General features: G+C 44.2%; 1 protein-coding gene across 4 annotated transcripts in view; it reads left to right on the top strand.

The window, feature by feature from the left end:
- cfap58 (cilia and flagella associated protein 58) overlaps window positions 1-14,898 on the top strand; it is a 169,512-nt gene that overhangs the window by 57,349 nt on the left and 97,265 nt on the right. The gene's annotated exons all lie outside the window — the stretch shown is intronic.

Below are 14,898 nucleotides of genomic sequence, written 5' to 3'. Positions count from 1 at the left end.
ACGTCTGTAAAATTTATGAGTGATTTGCACAGGATAAACAATCTCGGATAACTGACTGAGATAGGAGTGACTACTTAATTGATTGCGCTGCTATCACCTCCAAATAAAGGTAATGATAATCATTCTTATAACCCACCTATAGAAATATAGACATTTTCAACACATATGTACGCTATAGGCTATGCTACACAATGACTTCCCTATAGCTGCCAGAAGCGTCACACCTCTGCGGACCCCTTGGCCTCGTCATCTGGATTGTCTGAGGTTTGGCTCCCCGGGTTAATCCATATTTGAGAAAAAACACCAAAAACTCCTTTTCCACAGGACATGACGGAATATTTACCCACATCAATTCACACTGGATTTATGTAATCTGAGGTTATTTTCGTGCAGTCTGTAAAAATGAATGACATGGCGTCTTTGGGCAGGACTAAAATCACTGAGAAACTCTGGGAATAATTACCTTACCCCCTCCTCCCCATGTAAAACTAATCCCTCCCAAATAGGGCTTTAATCTGTTGAATTTATCCTGTTGTTAATAACTGTGTCTGCAATTCCTATGATGAACTGTATACTTCAAATGGCTCTCAGAAAGAGAGGATAGTTGAGTAGAAGTGGGTGAAAATTGGCAGACCTTTTTCCTTTAAGGTGGGATGTCTGTTCTGCCACAAGCCATGGCTGTGGTCCAGTGTGGGATGGGTCTACCAACCTGACCAGATGGGTCAGGAAAAGGTTCCGGAAGATCTATCCGCCCTGACACAGGCCTGATGTTCACGGGTAGATGGCTCCACCACCGGGGGATTGACTAAGGTCATCATTATTTGGTAGGACGTTGGGGTTTTGTTGAAAAGAGATATACTAAACCTGTTGTTCAGGTTGGAATTACTGGTCATATCATTACTTTTGCTTTGATATATGATTATAAATAATATATAAAGAATATACTGTAATGACCTATTCATAGTAATTTCATGTTAGTCATCTGCCCCAAGATTTGATAACCACTTTTTGGCTTTGTTCAACATTCTGGACAAATTTAAACATCGTGACTGTGGTTTGCCCTTTCCATGTCCCATTAAGGGAACCTTTCATTAAAATCTACTGCATGTAATGCTTCAATAGATTGATCAACAGGCATTCCTCCTTTTTTTTTTAAGAAATCCACATTTTCCCAATTAGACCAGCTTTCCAGAGTGCTGTGGTAAGTCGTCACTCTCTGAAATGAATACCAGGCACTAGTGGGCAGCTGCCCAAGTCAAACAGCATTCCCAGCATGCCTCAGTCTGTTCTCCTGCTTTGCTCTCAGGAAGCGTGATGGCTGCAGCACTCACCCTTATCACCCTACCTATGAACCATGAGCTGATTAGGAAGGAAACCTGGAGAGAGACAGACATGAATGAATGGACAGAGGAAGGATGGTGTAAAGGAGAGAGCGAGAGGAAAGAACTGAGAGAAGGCAGACCACAGACACTCTTCAAACTTCAAAATGCCCTTCGTGAAGTCAAGCCTGGGCTAATCAAAGCATTGGCTCAGCTCCACGTTCTTCTCCATATGATTTCTGGATTAATGAATGACGACCACAGCGAAGAGCAGAACAAGAGTGTCCATCCAATGCTGAACCATATACAATTACCTGCAGTAGATGAGAGGATGTTTTAAAACATGGCATGGAAAAAAAGGCATTGGAAGTGCAGCAGTCTATTGGGAGATAAACCATCTGGATCCCGCATTGTCCTGCAATGCATGCCATTGACTCCTGGGATCGGATCATTTTTCCTCGCTATGCTGTTGCCGCATTTGCAGGTGAAACAAAAGTGCCATAGCCTACCCTGTTTCTTTGCAAGGACCACAGGGGTCTCTAATATGTCCTCAGGGCTTTCTAAAGGCATCACCCCAGTGGCAGTAATCTCCTTGAGCTGATTCTCTGCAGCTTCCCTCTTGGCCAAAGGAAGACTTTGGGAACAGAGACATAGTGTAGGACAAGTCTGGTCCAGCAACAATCCCCAGCCAAGGCAGGGAATTAGTCCACAGACTCTTAAAGTAGGACTGACAGTTGCCAGTGGTGGTTCAGATACAACCCGTCCTTATTTTTATAGGTACACTTGACATTCCACTAAGAAATTGTCTGTTGAGGGCACCACAGAGGGCACTGTGAGTTGAATAGGAGTTGAATTCTGCATTGCCTGAGTTTGTCAGCATCCACAGCAACAAGCAGTGTCCTCAATGCTCTTTAGCCTTGGTGGTTAAGCTTGACTGAGTGTCTGCCTGTGCTGACTTTGTTCTATGTTCCAGAATAGGAAATATAGCCCTAGAATGAAGCATCCTGGTTCACAGGAATGGGTTCTTTAGCCCAAAAAGTGTTCTTTGGAGCGATAGTGTACAACCGGGTGCTCTATTCTGGTTCAAGAGAACCTAAAGATTTCATCCAACATGCTTGGCTCTGATATTCGGATGCCTTTGAATTCCTTCATTGCCTTCATTTTATAGTTGGAGCTAAACTCTGCAGGGTGGTAGACTCCCAGGACCAGGATTGGGCACCCCTGCCGTATGAAAGAACCACTTTTGTTTCCCATTAAGAATCTTTACAACGTTTTCCTAGAACTACAAATACAAGCCAAGAACTATTTGGAAGCCCTGGTTTTTAGAAGTGTGCTGGAATGGGATTGTCCAACATGTACCCATCATTGTAGTCAGGACTCTAGCGACCATGCAGAGATGGACAAGCCGCTGACTGTAATCCACCAAGCCGGTATTAGACCTGGTCACTTCATGCGAGTATTAGGATTATATCTGGATCAGGCCAAACCACAGAAAACTGCAAGTGTAAACACACCCAAGGCGCACTTCAGGAGGTGGTCTGAGACTCGTTTGAGCCACATGTTACAGCAGTGTAAACACATCAGTCTCTCCAAGCCACATTCAACAACCAAAACCCCTCCCAGTACAACTGAACCACCAGTAATACTTGCAGTACAACGAGCAAATTTACATATTTCGGTCTCACTAACCGAAGACACATTTGACTACCGAGTGTGAATGTGGCTAAAGTCTTATCAGGATACAATCCACATACTAGTCACGTGAAGTGACCAGGTGTAAACAGGGTCCAAGACCATTTACGTAACATCTAACTGAGAAATGCACCAGTGTTTCTTATTTTTCCTTGCTGTCTTCGCCTTCGTGCCACGCATTGTCATCCAATTAGGCCTGCGCCTGTTATGGGATATGGCACAGTTCTGATACGCCTTTGATAATTGAATCATAAGTTCCGCCGCAATCAAAAAAGCATTAGCATCGCCGGCTTTGCTGTTTCAGCGGGCGCTGGTGTCATTAACTCCCCCCTCCCCCAACAAAAGCAACTCAAAAACAGAAAACAAGGCCGCAGCTTCACTGATGACTTTAAAAAGTTATTAAGCACGGCGTTGATCGCTTGACATGTGGCGCACAGTAAAATAATTACCGCTGCGCGTCGTTACGACTGCACACTCAATCACCGCGAGATGACTCGTTACGCCAATCACGCCGAGCGAATCTGGCAGCTTTCTTAGTTGTATTTTATTTCCGTTTCCTTCAGCTTTAACGACTGTGTAAGTGTGGAGCTGTGTATGAGAACAGAGAATGAAGTGGGAGAGGCAGCTGGCGGAAGAGAGAAGGAGAGGAGAGGAGGGAGGGGGAGGACAGACGAGTGCTTTCATGTTTTCCTGCAGCGACGGCATGCACAAAGCAGAAAATTAATAGCAAGCGCTGTACAGGGTTACACAGCCCGCAACCTCTCTCCATTCATACATCTGTTCTTTACTTACACTTTCTCATGCTCTCTCTCTCTTTCTCTCTCGCTCTCTCTCACATTCTCTTTCTTTTCACCTTCTCTTTTACTCTCTCTCGCCTTCTGTCTCTGTCATTCTCACTCTTTTCTTCTCTCCTGCAGTCCTGCTCTCTCACACTCGCTCATTCTCTTTTGCTTTCTCATTCTTTTGACCTTCTCTTTTTACCTCCTCTCTCTCCTTCTCTCTTGTGTGCTCTCACATTCTCTTTTTCTTTTGCTGCCTCTCGCTTTGTCTCTGTCATTCACACCCTTTCTTTTCTGCTTTCTCTCACTCTCTCTCGCATGCTCTCTCACATTCTCTTTCAATCTCTTCCTCTTTACCTTTTGTTTTGCTCTTTCACTTTCTGTCTCTTTCACTTTCACTCTTTCTGTTTCTAGTTCTTTCTCTAGTTCTCTCTCATTGTCTTTTCTCTTCACTTTCTCTTTGGCTGTCTCGCTTTCTGTCTCACTCTTCTGTTCTCTCTCTCTCTCTCTTATTCTCCCTCGTGCTCTCATTCTTTCTTTTTTCCCCCTTTTCTTTTGCTCTCTCACATTCTGTCTTTCATTCTCACCTTTTTCTGCCCTCTCTCTCTCTCTCTCTATTTATATATATATATATAAATCTTCCTTTTTCTTTTTCTTCACCTTTTGTTCTCTCTCGCTTTCTGTCCTTCATTCTCTCTTATTCCTTCTGTCTTCTTTATTCACTTTTCCACCTTCATTTCTCTCTCTCTCTCTCTCTCTCTCTCTCTGTCATTCCATTTCTTTCTCTTGCTTTCTTTATCTTTGATTTTCTTACTAATTCTTTCTCTATTGCTATCTCATTTTGTCTTTTTCATTCTCTTATTCTCTCTCTCTCTCTCTCTCTCTCTCTCTCTCTCTCAGATTCTCTTCCCCTTTCTTTTTCTTCTTTCTCACCTGTGCTCTCGCTTTCTCTCACATTTTCGGTCTCTGTACCATTCTCTCAATCCTCGCTTTCTCTAATCTCACTCTTTCACCTCATCTTTTACCATCTTTTTCACTCTGTCTTTCTCTTATGTTCTCGTTCTCTCTTTCTCTCGGTTTTATTCAGACACCCTCTATCTCTCTGTCCGTCTTTCCTCCCTTTGGTCTCTCTCAGTCTTGCTTGTTCTCTCCCTCTCTAAAGTTTGCATTCACCTCACAGCAAGCTTTTCGCTTTTCTTCCGCCTCTTCAAACCCGGTGCTGTTTTTCCGACTGCCGTCATGACAGCATCAGTCTGTCTTTGTCTTCGTCAGCAGAAGACAAACGTCGGCCCGTGTGTTCAACCGGCAGGCGCATATCCAAGCTCCAGTCCCGTCTGCGGGCCTGAATAAACACGCAGCAGGCAGCGCAGTGTGGACCCCAGCAGACTCCTGCTCTGATGTGTTAAACATCCTCACGAGCTTTACTGGGAAGTGGAGAGAGGTGATAATGAACGCAACAAATAGGAAAACAGTTTTTCACATTGTTAAGCAGCATTAGTGCTAGCCTGTGTTCAACCGCGCTCAAACTGTCACTTCTGTCGAGCTCTTTAGCAGAGCTGAGCTTTTAGCCACTGGAATCCTTTCAGCACATCTTAATGCACATCTCCATTTTTACCATATCCGCTGAACAGAAGCGCCACCCGCGAGGCCGAGGGGTCGTGAGAGATTCATTATTCAGTACAGACTCTGTGGCCGTCTGAAAATCTGGCTTCTATGGAGCGGGCGGTAAGTGAGGAAGTAGATGCCATTTAGCCATTTACTCATCAAATCGTAATTCATCTAGTCCAGTGTTATTAGGGCTTTGCACTGCGGTTGGTCTTAAGGGCCTGCTCATGGCTGCTGAGTGCTGGAGGAGAAAGCTCGTCAGTGGGAACTAACCAGTGAACTTACATGGCTGGCAGTGTCGATACTTGCAGTGTCAGAGCTTGAATAAAGGAGACATGATCTAGATGAATGCAAATCTGTTACTGGTTCAGTGATTGAACTGGTTGTACTGGTTGTCAGCGCTTCATAGGCGTAATATATGACCACTAGACGCCCCACATTCTATGGAATCTTCATGCATCTTGGGATCATTTGACCATCAAATTCACCTGGACCTCCAACACCCTTCGAACACCCATTGTGTCACAATAGTGCGACTGGGTCGTCCCATTTTGAAGACTCCTTCGTATGCGACCGAGAAACATGCCCTTCTTTTCCATGACAACGAAGGATCCAAAGGGTGGGCCCAACTGCAGCCGTCAATGTTGCTAGGTGACAAGAGTGGTGTTTCGTGAAGCAACTGTAAGGGCAGGAACAGCGGTGATACAAACAGGTAATCCACTGCAGAGCGTAGGTCATCTTTGCAGTTTAGCCTTCGCGATCTATGCAGCCTTTTAAGGACATGGTAAACGAAGATGCAGCCTTTGAAGTCTGCTTAGATTGCGAAGGCCGACTTGAAATGAGACTGTCTGCTCTATGTCAAATTTTCTACCGTGGATTTCCTACAGCCCTGAATTGGGCTTGAGTCAGAAAACGAAAACCTTGGCTGTGTCTTAAACTGGAGGTAGCTGACTTGATGCCTTACTGGCCACACTGTAGTGATGATGGTCTCTGTATAACAAAGGCAACAATACGTCCTGATGTTGCCAAAGTTTTGACAGATCACTGCTAGATATAAGTGTTTATCATTAGCTATTAGCATTTGCACCCAAAAGAAATGAAGGCTAGATTTCTACACTTCAACTCAGACATGACTGAGTGCCATCCTGTCTCAGGATCCTGTCTAAGTAGGCAGCATTTCTTACATTTCAAACACAGCCCTTAACTAAAGGGGCACTTATTTGTCACTGTACAGTGAAATGTGTCCTCCACATTTAACCCATCTGTGGTAGTAAACACACACACGTGAACTAGGAGCAGTGAATACACACACACCCAGAGCAGTAGGCAGCCAACTCCAGCGCCCAGGGAGCAGAGAGGGTAAAGGGCCTTGCTCAAGGCAGTTTGCCAAGCCCGGGAATCAAACCCACAACCCTGTTATCAATCGCCCGGCGCTCTAACCGCTGAGCCACCACTGACCACAGTATGCTACAGACCATCTAGACCAGCCAGATGAGTTTTAGAAGGGCTGTGAACTGATTAAGCCAAAATAAAACTATTTGGACAAAGCAGAAAAGGAGCATCATTTCATGAAAAGAACCCATTGCCCACTGTGAAGCATGGGGGTGGATTTTTAATTAAATAATATTTAGTTTTTTGACCCTGTTCGTGACACCTTTAGGCCCTACCAGCTCTCTCCCCATGATTCAGGCCCAAAACATGACTCTGCCACCTTCTTGCTGATGTCGCAGCCTTGTTGGAACTTGGTGGCCCTCCACCAAACATCCACTACTCCATCCATCTGGACCATCCAGGGTTGCACGCCACTCATCAGCAAACAACTCAACAAAATTTGTCTTCATGTATGTCTGGGCTCACTGCAGTCATTCCTGCTTGGGAACACTGGTTAGGGGTTGTCGAATAGTAGTTTTTTTTTGCACAACTGCAAGGCTCTGGAGGATCACACACCTTGAGGTTTGCAAGACTCCAGAGGCCCCAGCAGTTTCAAACACCTGTTTGCTGCTTTGTAATGGCATTTTAGCAGCTGCTCTCTTAATCCGATGAATTTGGCTGGCAGAAACCTTCCTCATTATGCCTTTATCTGCACAAACTTGTCTGTGCTCTGAATCAGTCACAAATCTCTTCACAGTGCGATGGTCACGCTTATGTTTTCGTGAAATATCTAATGTTTTCATACCTCGTTCAAAACATTGCACTATTTGACGTTTTTCGGCAGCTGAGAGATCCTTTTTCTTTCCCATGTTGCTCGAAACCTGTGGCCTGCTTAATAATGTGGAAAGTGGCATGGAAAACTTATTAATACAGGTGTCTGAGATTGCTTTCAGTGATCCAAAGAGCCCTGAGACACAATAGCATTAATGAGTTTAATTGAAAAACAAAAATATATATATATTTCTGACACCTAAATCCAATTTGCATAATGATTTGGAACACAGTGTTGTTCTTTTTGGCTTTGATTATTGTTGGTTTGTCTTTTGTGATTTTGCCTCTGGTTACTCTGGTTAATCTGTCCATGTTAGATTTTTGGGTTTGCACAAGCTTGATATTTAATACCCACACCTTCCACACTTCAAACATATGGTATGCCTGCCTTTAAAAGCACAAAACTAGACATCTTGCATGAAAATCGAATCAGTCAAGAGGGTGGAGCACTGTTGCTTGTGTCTGCAAAGTTTGGTGCCACCCCTACCCATGCCCGCATGATCCATCCACGTCATTCCCCCTCCTGCATCTGCATGCTTTAACGCGTTAGTCCTTGCTCAGACGCTCCCACGTTTAACCTTCGTCATCCTTGGCTTCACCTGCCTGCCTGATATTTTCTTTAGGAATATTTGAATATGACTCATTTAGAAGTGTAAATGTTCCAGAAGCAAAAATGCTTAAATTGTCCAAGCCCCTTCAGAAGGTCACGCTCATGCGGGATCAACATTACAGCAAGGCGATTTGCACCTCCACAGCTCCTATCCCGTTTAGTTGTCGACTCCGCTCTGCCAGTCCCCCCCAGCTCCCCCCCCCATTGCATTTAGCGACTGTCAGGGTATTATGCCTCTGACGGGAAGTCAATATCAACCTTCGGTAAATGGTGACAAATCTGGGTTCATTTACGTTAGTGTGGAAGGGCCTGTCATATTCGCCTGTCTTGGGACCCCTTTTTCGTTGTCTAATTTCCCCCTGTCCTGTCAGAATGCGTCATCATCAGAGCATGACCCCCCCCAACCACCTCCTCCAAACCGGCCCGCCTCATTGCTGTACCTCAACACTCGTTCTGTATGAGCGTTGGCCCAAAGACATTCACTAACATTCAAAAGTTTGGAATCACTTGTTATTATCATATTCATAATTGCTAATGCTTATACACTGCAGACTTCATTAGACTGGGTGGTTTATTCAATATTTGACATTTTTAAAGGAGCAAGTACATCTTAAATAATACAAAATGTACTGTTATCTGCTTTGAGGTTGAATAAGCACTTTATTATGACTTTATTCTCAGTGTTACACAGCTTGGTTTTTCCCGCCTGTTTTCAGAGCGTGACATCACTAATCAGTGAGCACCTACAGTGCCTCCACACTGTGGCTCTCTTAAATGCACATGGGGGTGGTGAGCTTATTTGACGATGTACTGGATAGACACTGAACAGATATCTGACACATCAGATACATCGTAACTTTGAAATACCATTGTTCTACAAAATACATTGCTTGTGGCTGGCCTAAACTTGAACCTGTATTGTTAACCTCATCTTAACCATAGTGAAATAAGGAATCCTTACTGTTTCTTCTGTCAGTCCATTTATCTTTTTTTATAAGCTTCAAAAAGTTACAACAAACAATAAGCAGCATGATCTTCTCCAGCATTATCTCCCACAGCTGTTATTTTTGTTTAGTCACTGAATAAGCAGGTGTCCCAATACTTTTGTCCATATTGTGTAATTATCTCAGGCCAATTTAGGGTGTCCCAGAACTCCATCTATGCCACTTAAAGACCATTTAAGTTGTAATGGGGAGGTTGTTCCCCTTAGGAGATCGGATCTTTGGCTGTGTTGGTGGATGAGTTAAGCTCACACACAGCAAGAAAAAGCAGAAAAACAAAAACACTAGAATGCCGCTGGCACGGCCGACCGGGTTTTGTTATGCGTTAGTGCATTCTATATCTTATTCTTGTACGGCTTTCATGTATACAACTGGGGCATGTAGAGCACATATGACTTCAATTCGGTTCTATCCATCATTATTTTTTCCCCTCCATTCCAATCTATATCTATCTCACTTTGATATCAGTAGGAGAGATCGGCTGTGAGAGAAGAAAGAGGCCTCGGCTTTTGAAATGGTTATGCAATCGCAGTACGAGGAGCACACGTGGATGCTCAAAAGAATTAAACGCACCGTTAAAAGTGTATTATTAACGAGTGCGGTTGTGACTCGGATGCCGTCTGTGATGCCCAAATGTCAAAGCTGTAAAGCAAGCTCAGCTTTTGATGCAATAGTTGTTCCGTTAAAACCAAGGCAGACAAAGAAAGTAGAAGGTGCAGATTGCTGCTATAATTTATAGCAAAAACATAATACTTAAAACTAAATATATGCCACAGAATAAACATGTAGCAATCCCAGAAAATATAGCTTGAAAAATGTCTTCAGAGAAAAGACCGACATAATTTGTTTTCTCTGCCATTTCATAGTCAATTCATTACAACAACTATATATAATAGTTAGAAGAGAATCAGAGTCAATGAGTACACAGGGGCTTTAAACAGTGTTAAACAAAAGTGTGTCCCCAACCAATGGAATACAAGTAATAGTGAACAAGCTCTCTGGATATGTGGAACTTCTTTAAGGCCATTGGGAAAGCACCATGAGCTGTTTGCAGGTTTGCAACTCTGGTTGCTGAGTATCACTCTCCTACTCAGGACAGAGGGCCCCTGCCGTAGAATAACCACTTGTGGATTTCTAAAGCAGTGGTTCTCAAAGTAGTCCTCACAAACCCACGGGCAGTCCTCGTTTGCACTCTAACCACAGCTCGCAAGTGTGGACTGCCTAGAGGGCCCTGAGGAGGTTTGAGAACCACTCCTGTAAAGAACCTTTCAGTGAATGGCTTGTTAGAGCATCACTTTTGGAAATGAGACAAGAGTGGCGAATGTTGAGGTCAGCTCTTAAGGATCGAAACGACTAGATATGTTTGATTTAAATAAAGAAAAATAAATCAATCTAAAAAAGGAAACCTTTTACAGTCTCTACTGTCCAGGGAAGGCTTTCTACTAGATTTTGTAGCATTGCTGTGAGGATCTAATTGCATTCAGCGTCAGGATGTCACCCTAAAAAGTACTGAATGGAGCACCATAAAGAATGCCATTTCACTGCTCCACAGCACCTTATGCCTCTCTAGCCCACACCTGTCATTAGGCATGGTGCTAATAGGTTTATCAGCTCCAGAGGGACAGACTGTGTCAGCAATGGGTGCAACTTAAAGTTGCTGTATGCATTCATTAGAAGTGGTGTTCAAAATACATTTGGACATTTGACTGGTACTATATGTACTGAACATGGCTTATAGATCCATACAGCCGCTGTATGGATAGCTTAGTAACATTGCTATCATTGGATATACTATAAAGCTACTACCCAACCCACTCTGTAGATTTTAATGACCGATATGCCACAGTTGTTGGTATACCAATAAAGCAAACGCTGTGCTGACCTCTTCAAAAAAAAAAAAGAAGACATGGGCCTGTTGTACAGAAAGCCTTTGTAGGGTCCAATCAGTATTTACTTGTTCGAAGCCCCCCATGGCGGTGCAGACACTCCGCTGTTGTTCTTTTTCTGGTTTTATTACCTCCAGCCTTGGCGCTGGAAACTCTCCGTGACCACTGAAGGCTTTGCAATCATCAGACCTGCCCGTGGGGCACAACCTCCCCTGCCGCGGCTGCTAGTTAGCCTCTGAAACAATTAGGTCACTTCATAAGAATTCATTAGCATTGTAATGAATGAACTACCTATTCCAATCAGCAGAGAACATGAAGATGTATAATAGGAGGAGAGGAGTCGCCCTCAACCCGGGTCAAGTTTCTGCTGATTGCTATGCAAAGTGTGGGGAGAGGCATCGATCCTTCTGAAATCTTATTACATGCTTCAGCCACTGTCGCCAAAAGTTCAGCCTTGGATGAAGGAGAACGGAACCAGAGAGGTTGGGACACAGCGCAGTAGAACCCAGTGTGATGGTGTTAGCGTGCAAGTGGCATTTCAGAGTTGATTTGGCAGCCAGGAGCATCATCATGTCTTCAAGACTGAACGCATCTCCACCAACACATTCACACCACATTATTGCCCAGTTATTGCCGGTGATAAAAGATACGTTGTTATTTTATATTAATTATTTGACGCTTATATCCAGAGTGACTTACATAAGTCAGGAGTCTTGCTCAAGGACGTTGTAATGAACCGAATTTGGCACAGACCCCTAGTCAGACTTTATTAGAACCAAATGGTACTGAAAAAAAGAGGGAAGGAATTAACTCAAAGTGAAAGTTCTGGAGGAAACAATCCGAAGGTGACCTGGGTTGGAGACTGACTTGAAGGTTGGAGATCTTTTATCTGAGAAGTCGGAGGAAAAGATCAGCATCAGTAGCCTCATCTGTTTGCTCCGTGAATTATTTTTTGGCATCTGGGAGCCAGTGGTGACTTTTAGCAGCTGGTCCTCGTCAGCAGCCACCAGCAAAGCGAAGTTTGTTGGTCCCTCCTCCAAGCCATGCTTTTTATTTTACTTTTTCCAACCACTGTGCTGAAACAGGAAAATTCAGCACCTTGGAGAGCACCATGTCCAGTAGAACAGCCAGGGAGCTGGCCGTCTGCCACAGTCTCTTATTGATGTAATGTCGAATGCCAGGATATCAAACCTAAGCTTGCAACAAGATGGGTGATGTTGTTACCCACTATGCTGCACCTATGCTATACCAACTACTAACCAAGGCAAACTGTTCCAGTGCCATTTCCACCCCAGGACATGGAGCTATTACAATGATGATACACAGACAATGGAAAGCTGAGTATTCCATGTTCGTCCGTAAACCAACAACGGAAAACTAGTAAAACTAGTTTACATGGAAAAGCTGGGGAAGCAAGCTGGTATCCACACAAGGCTAAAATCTAATGTCTATCTAATCTCTATTCTCTAAAGTCCACTCCCTCAAAAACAAACGGGACTACCTCCAGTTGCCTGAGCTGACTTCCAAACTGGAGCTAAACACACATCAGAAGGGAACATTCCAGTTTATTTCTTGCTGCTAAGACTCTAAACAGACAAACCCAGAGAAGTGTGTAGGTGCCAGGCTAAAAGCTAACCTGGCTACAATCTCTTCAGCTTGCTAACTCTCAGAGGACAGGAGCTCTATCCGCTTAGAAAAATTATAGAAATTAATTTCAGTGTTTTTGGAGTAGACTCTGAAAGTTGTGCTGTACAAGATGTAATATGCATCACTTCTTTACTCATCTACATTTTTATTCCTTCTGTTTTCTCCATAGTTAAGTCACTGCCAATTTCCACCCACTATTTAGACTGATGGCTAGAGCAAGCGTCCTCTGAGACACATGAAGCGCCACCGCAACTTGGACATGCTTTAACACCCACGTTGGCTAGCATCATGCTGAGTGATGCGGTGGAGAAGGAGGGCCATTGAACCCACCTTAAGGGGACCAAGGCCAGATATACTCTCTTGGATATTAGATTACAAAGAGCTTTTATCCAAAGCGACTTACATTTGAATGATGTGACACGTGTTACTTGCCCAGAGACTCTAATTGGTGTAGCGTCTCCCAGTAATGGAGCCAACACTTAGACAGTTGCTCCACTTGGAAGTCCCATTAATCTACGTTTTGAGCAGAACACTCAGGACTCAGCAGTCTAATGTGCTACCACTATGGCTCAGAGGTCACAAGCATTAGGTTTCTGGTTGGATTGCGCTTGTGAAATTACCGTATTTACTATAATAGAGTATCATGTGTATTCTCTATGCGATTGTGTAAATCGAACCTTGACCTCCGTACCGTGGCGGTTCAGTATGAATACATGCACTGTTATAATGCCATTGGGCATGCGGAAATGATTTTACAATGAATTCAGTCACAAGCTCCCCTTAATAGACATCCAACACTTAGACAGTTGCTCCACTTTCACTAGTCGCTCCCCATTAACCTATGCTTGAACTCAAAGAACAGGAGGTAACAGGTGTCAACTTTTCGCAGAGGCCCTAGGCTGATGTAGGCTTTTTTGTGACATCAATTGACGGTTTCCGCCGTTTAGCTTGTGGGTGTGATGGTTACAAATGTATTTACTGTCAGGGTCACAGGAAGGGCTGGAGGGGCTGCAGCACCCCCAGCTGTCAGGATTGTTAATTTTTTAGACGCCCTTAGTTTAAAATACAATATTTGGCCAATTTTGCTTGCTGAGCCTCATATTAGCAATTGATTGCTGATCAGCTTGTTGGCACCAGTGGTTTGATGTGCTAGTTGTTATGATTCGCTGTAAATTAGTGCTGATGTATATTACCCAATAACATTAAGGCTGTATTTAGCAGGACGCAACTGTGTATATCATGCATGTGCAGCATAAACGTCCAGGTCAAACTCTGTTATTCTGGACACGTTAAGGAATTTCCCTGCTATGGGTCCTTTAAAGGGTTAAGGCTTATACAGTGGAATTGTATGAAAGCATTGAGAAGCAGTGGATGACTGTGTTGTGGAAGCCCCTGTCCGAGATGGTCTAGCTGAGTGTTTATCAGGGCTCTGTGTGAACACAGCTGGGGTGAAGGTGGTCTGGTGTGTGGTGCAGTGGGATCATGCTGGTTATGTGGCTTTGTCCTTTGCAGAGGCGTGTTTTGGGAGGTGCTGAGCGAGACGCTATTTCAGCAGGAAGACTCTATGGGCGACGTGTCGCACAAGGTGGCTTTGTGTTCGCTCTCGATTTGGATGAAATGTTAACACGGGTGTGGTGGCGGGGGTCGGGGGCAATGGGGGGGTTGCAGAGGGGCTCTCTGGGAGCGAGGCCAGATGGAGTGCACCTGACCAGGCTGCTGATCAGCGCCTTTAGCCTTTCAGCTGCTCCGCTGCGGCCCTGCAACAATGAGGCCCGTCCACATGTACACACACTCTCTCTCTCTATTTCTCTCTCTCTCACTCTCTCTCTCTTTCTCTCTCTTTCTGCCTCCCTCCCTCCCTCTCTCTCCTTCTCCTTGGCTACCTAGATGCAGCGGCAGTTTGAAAAGAGGTGTGTGTCAGGAGGTCACATGTGTCTGGGGAGACGTGTGCTAGTCTTTACCCTCCTAGTGCTGGGGCTTTGCTAATGATAGGGGAGTTCTGGTGAATAGGACTGGGTAATTGGCATTCCAAATTAGGTAGAAAATGGGGTAAAATTTTGAAAAAAATAAAATATTAAGTAACAAGCTCTGCTTTTTTTGTTCTTTTTTTCTTACTCACTTCTTTGCCCTCTCCCCACAATATCTTGTCTGTACACC

The sequence above is a fragment of the Salminus brasiliensis genome, chromosome 15 (genome assembly GCF_030463535.1).
Source record: "Salminus brasiliensis chromosome 15, fSalBra1.hap2, whole genome shotgun sequence".
Taxonomy (NCBI): Eukaryota; Metazoa; Chordata; class Actinopteri; order Characiformes; family Bryconidae; genus Salminus; species Salminus brasiliensis.
The sequence above is the reverse complement of the archived record's forward strand: the minus strand, read 5'-3'. Positions and strand labels throughout refer to the sequence as shown.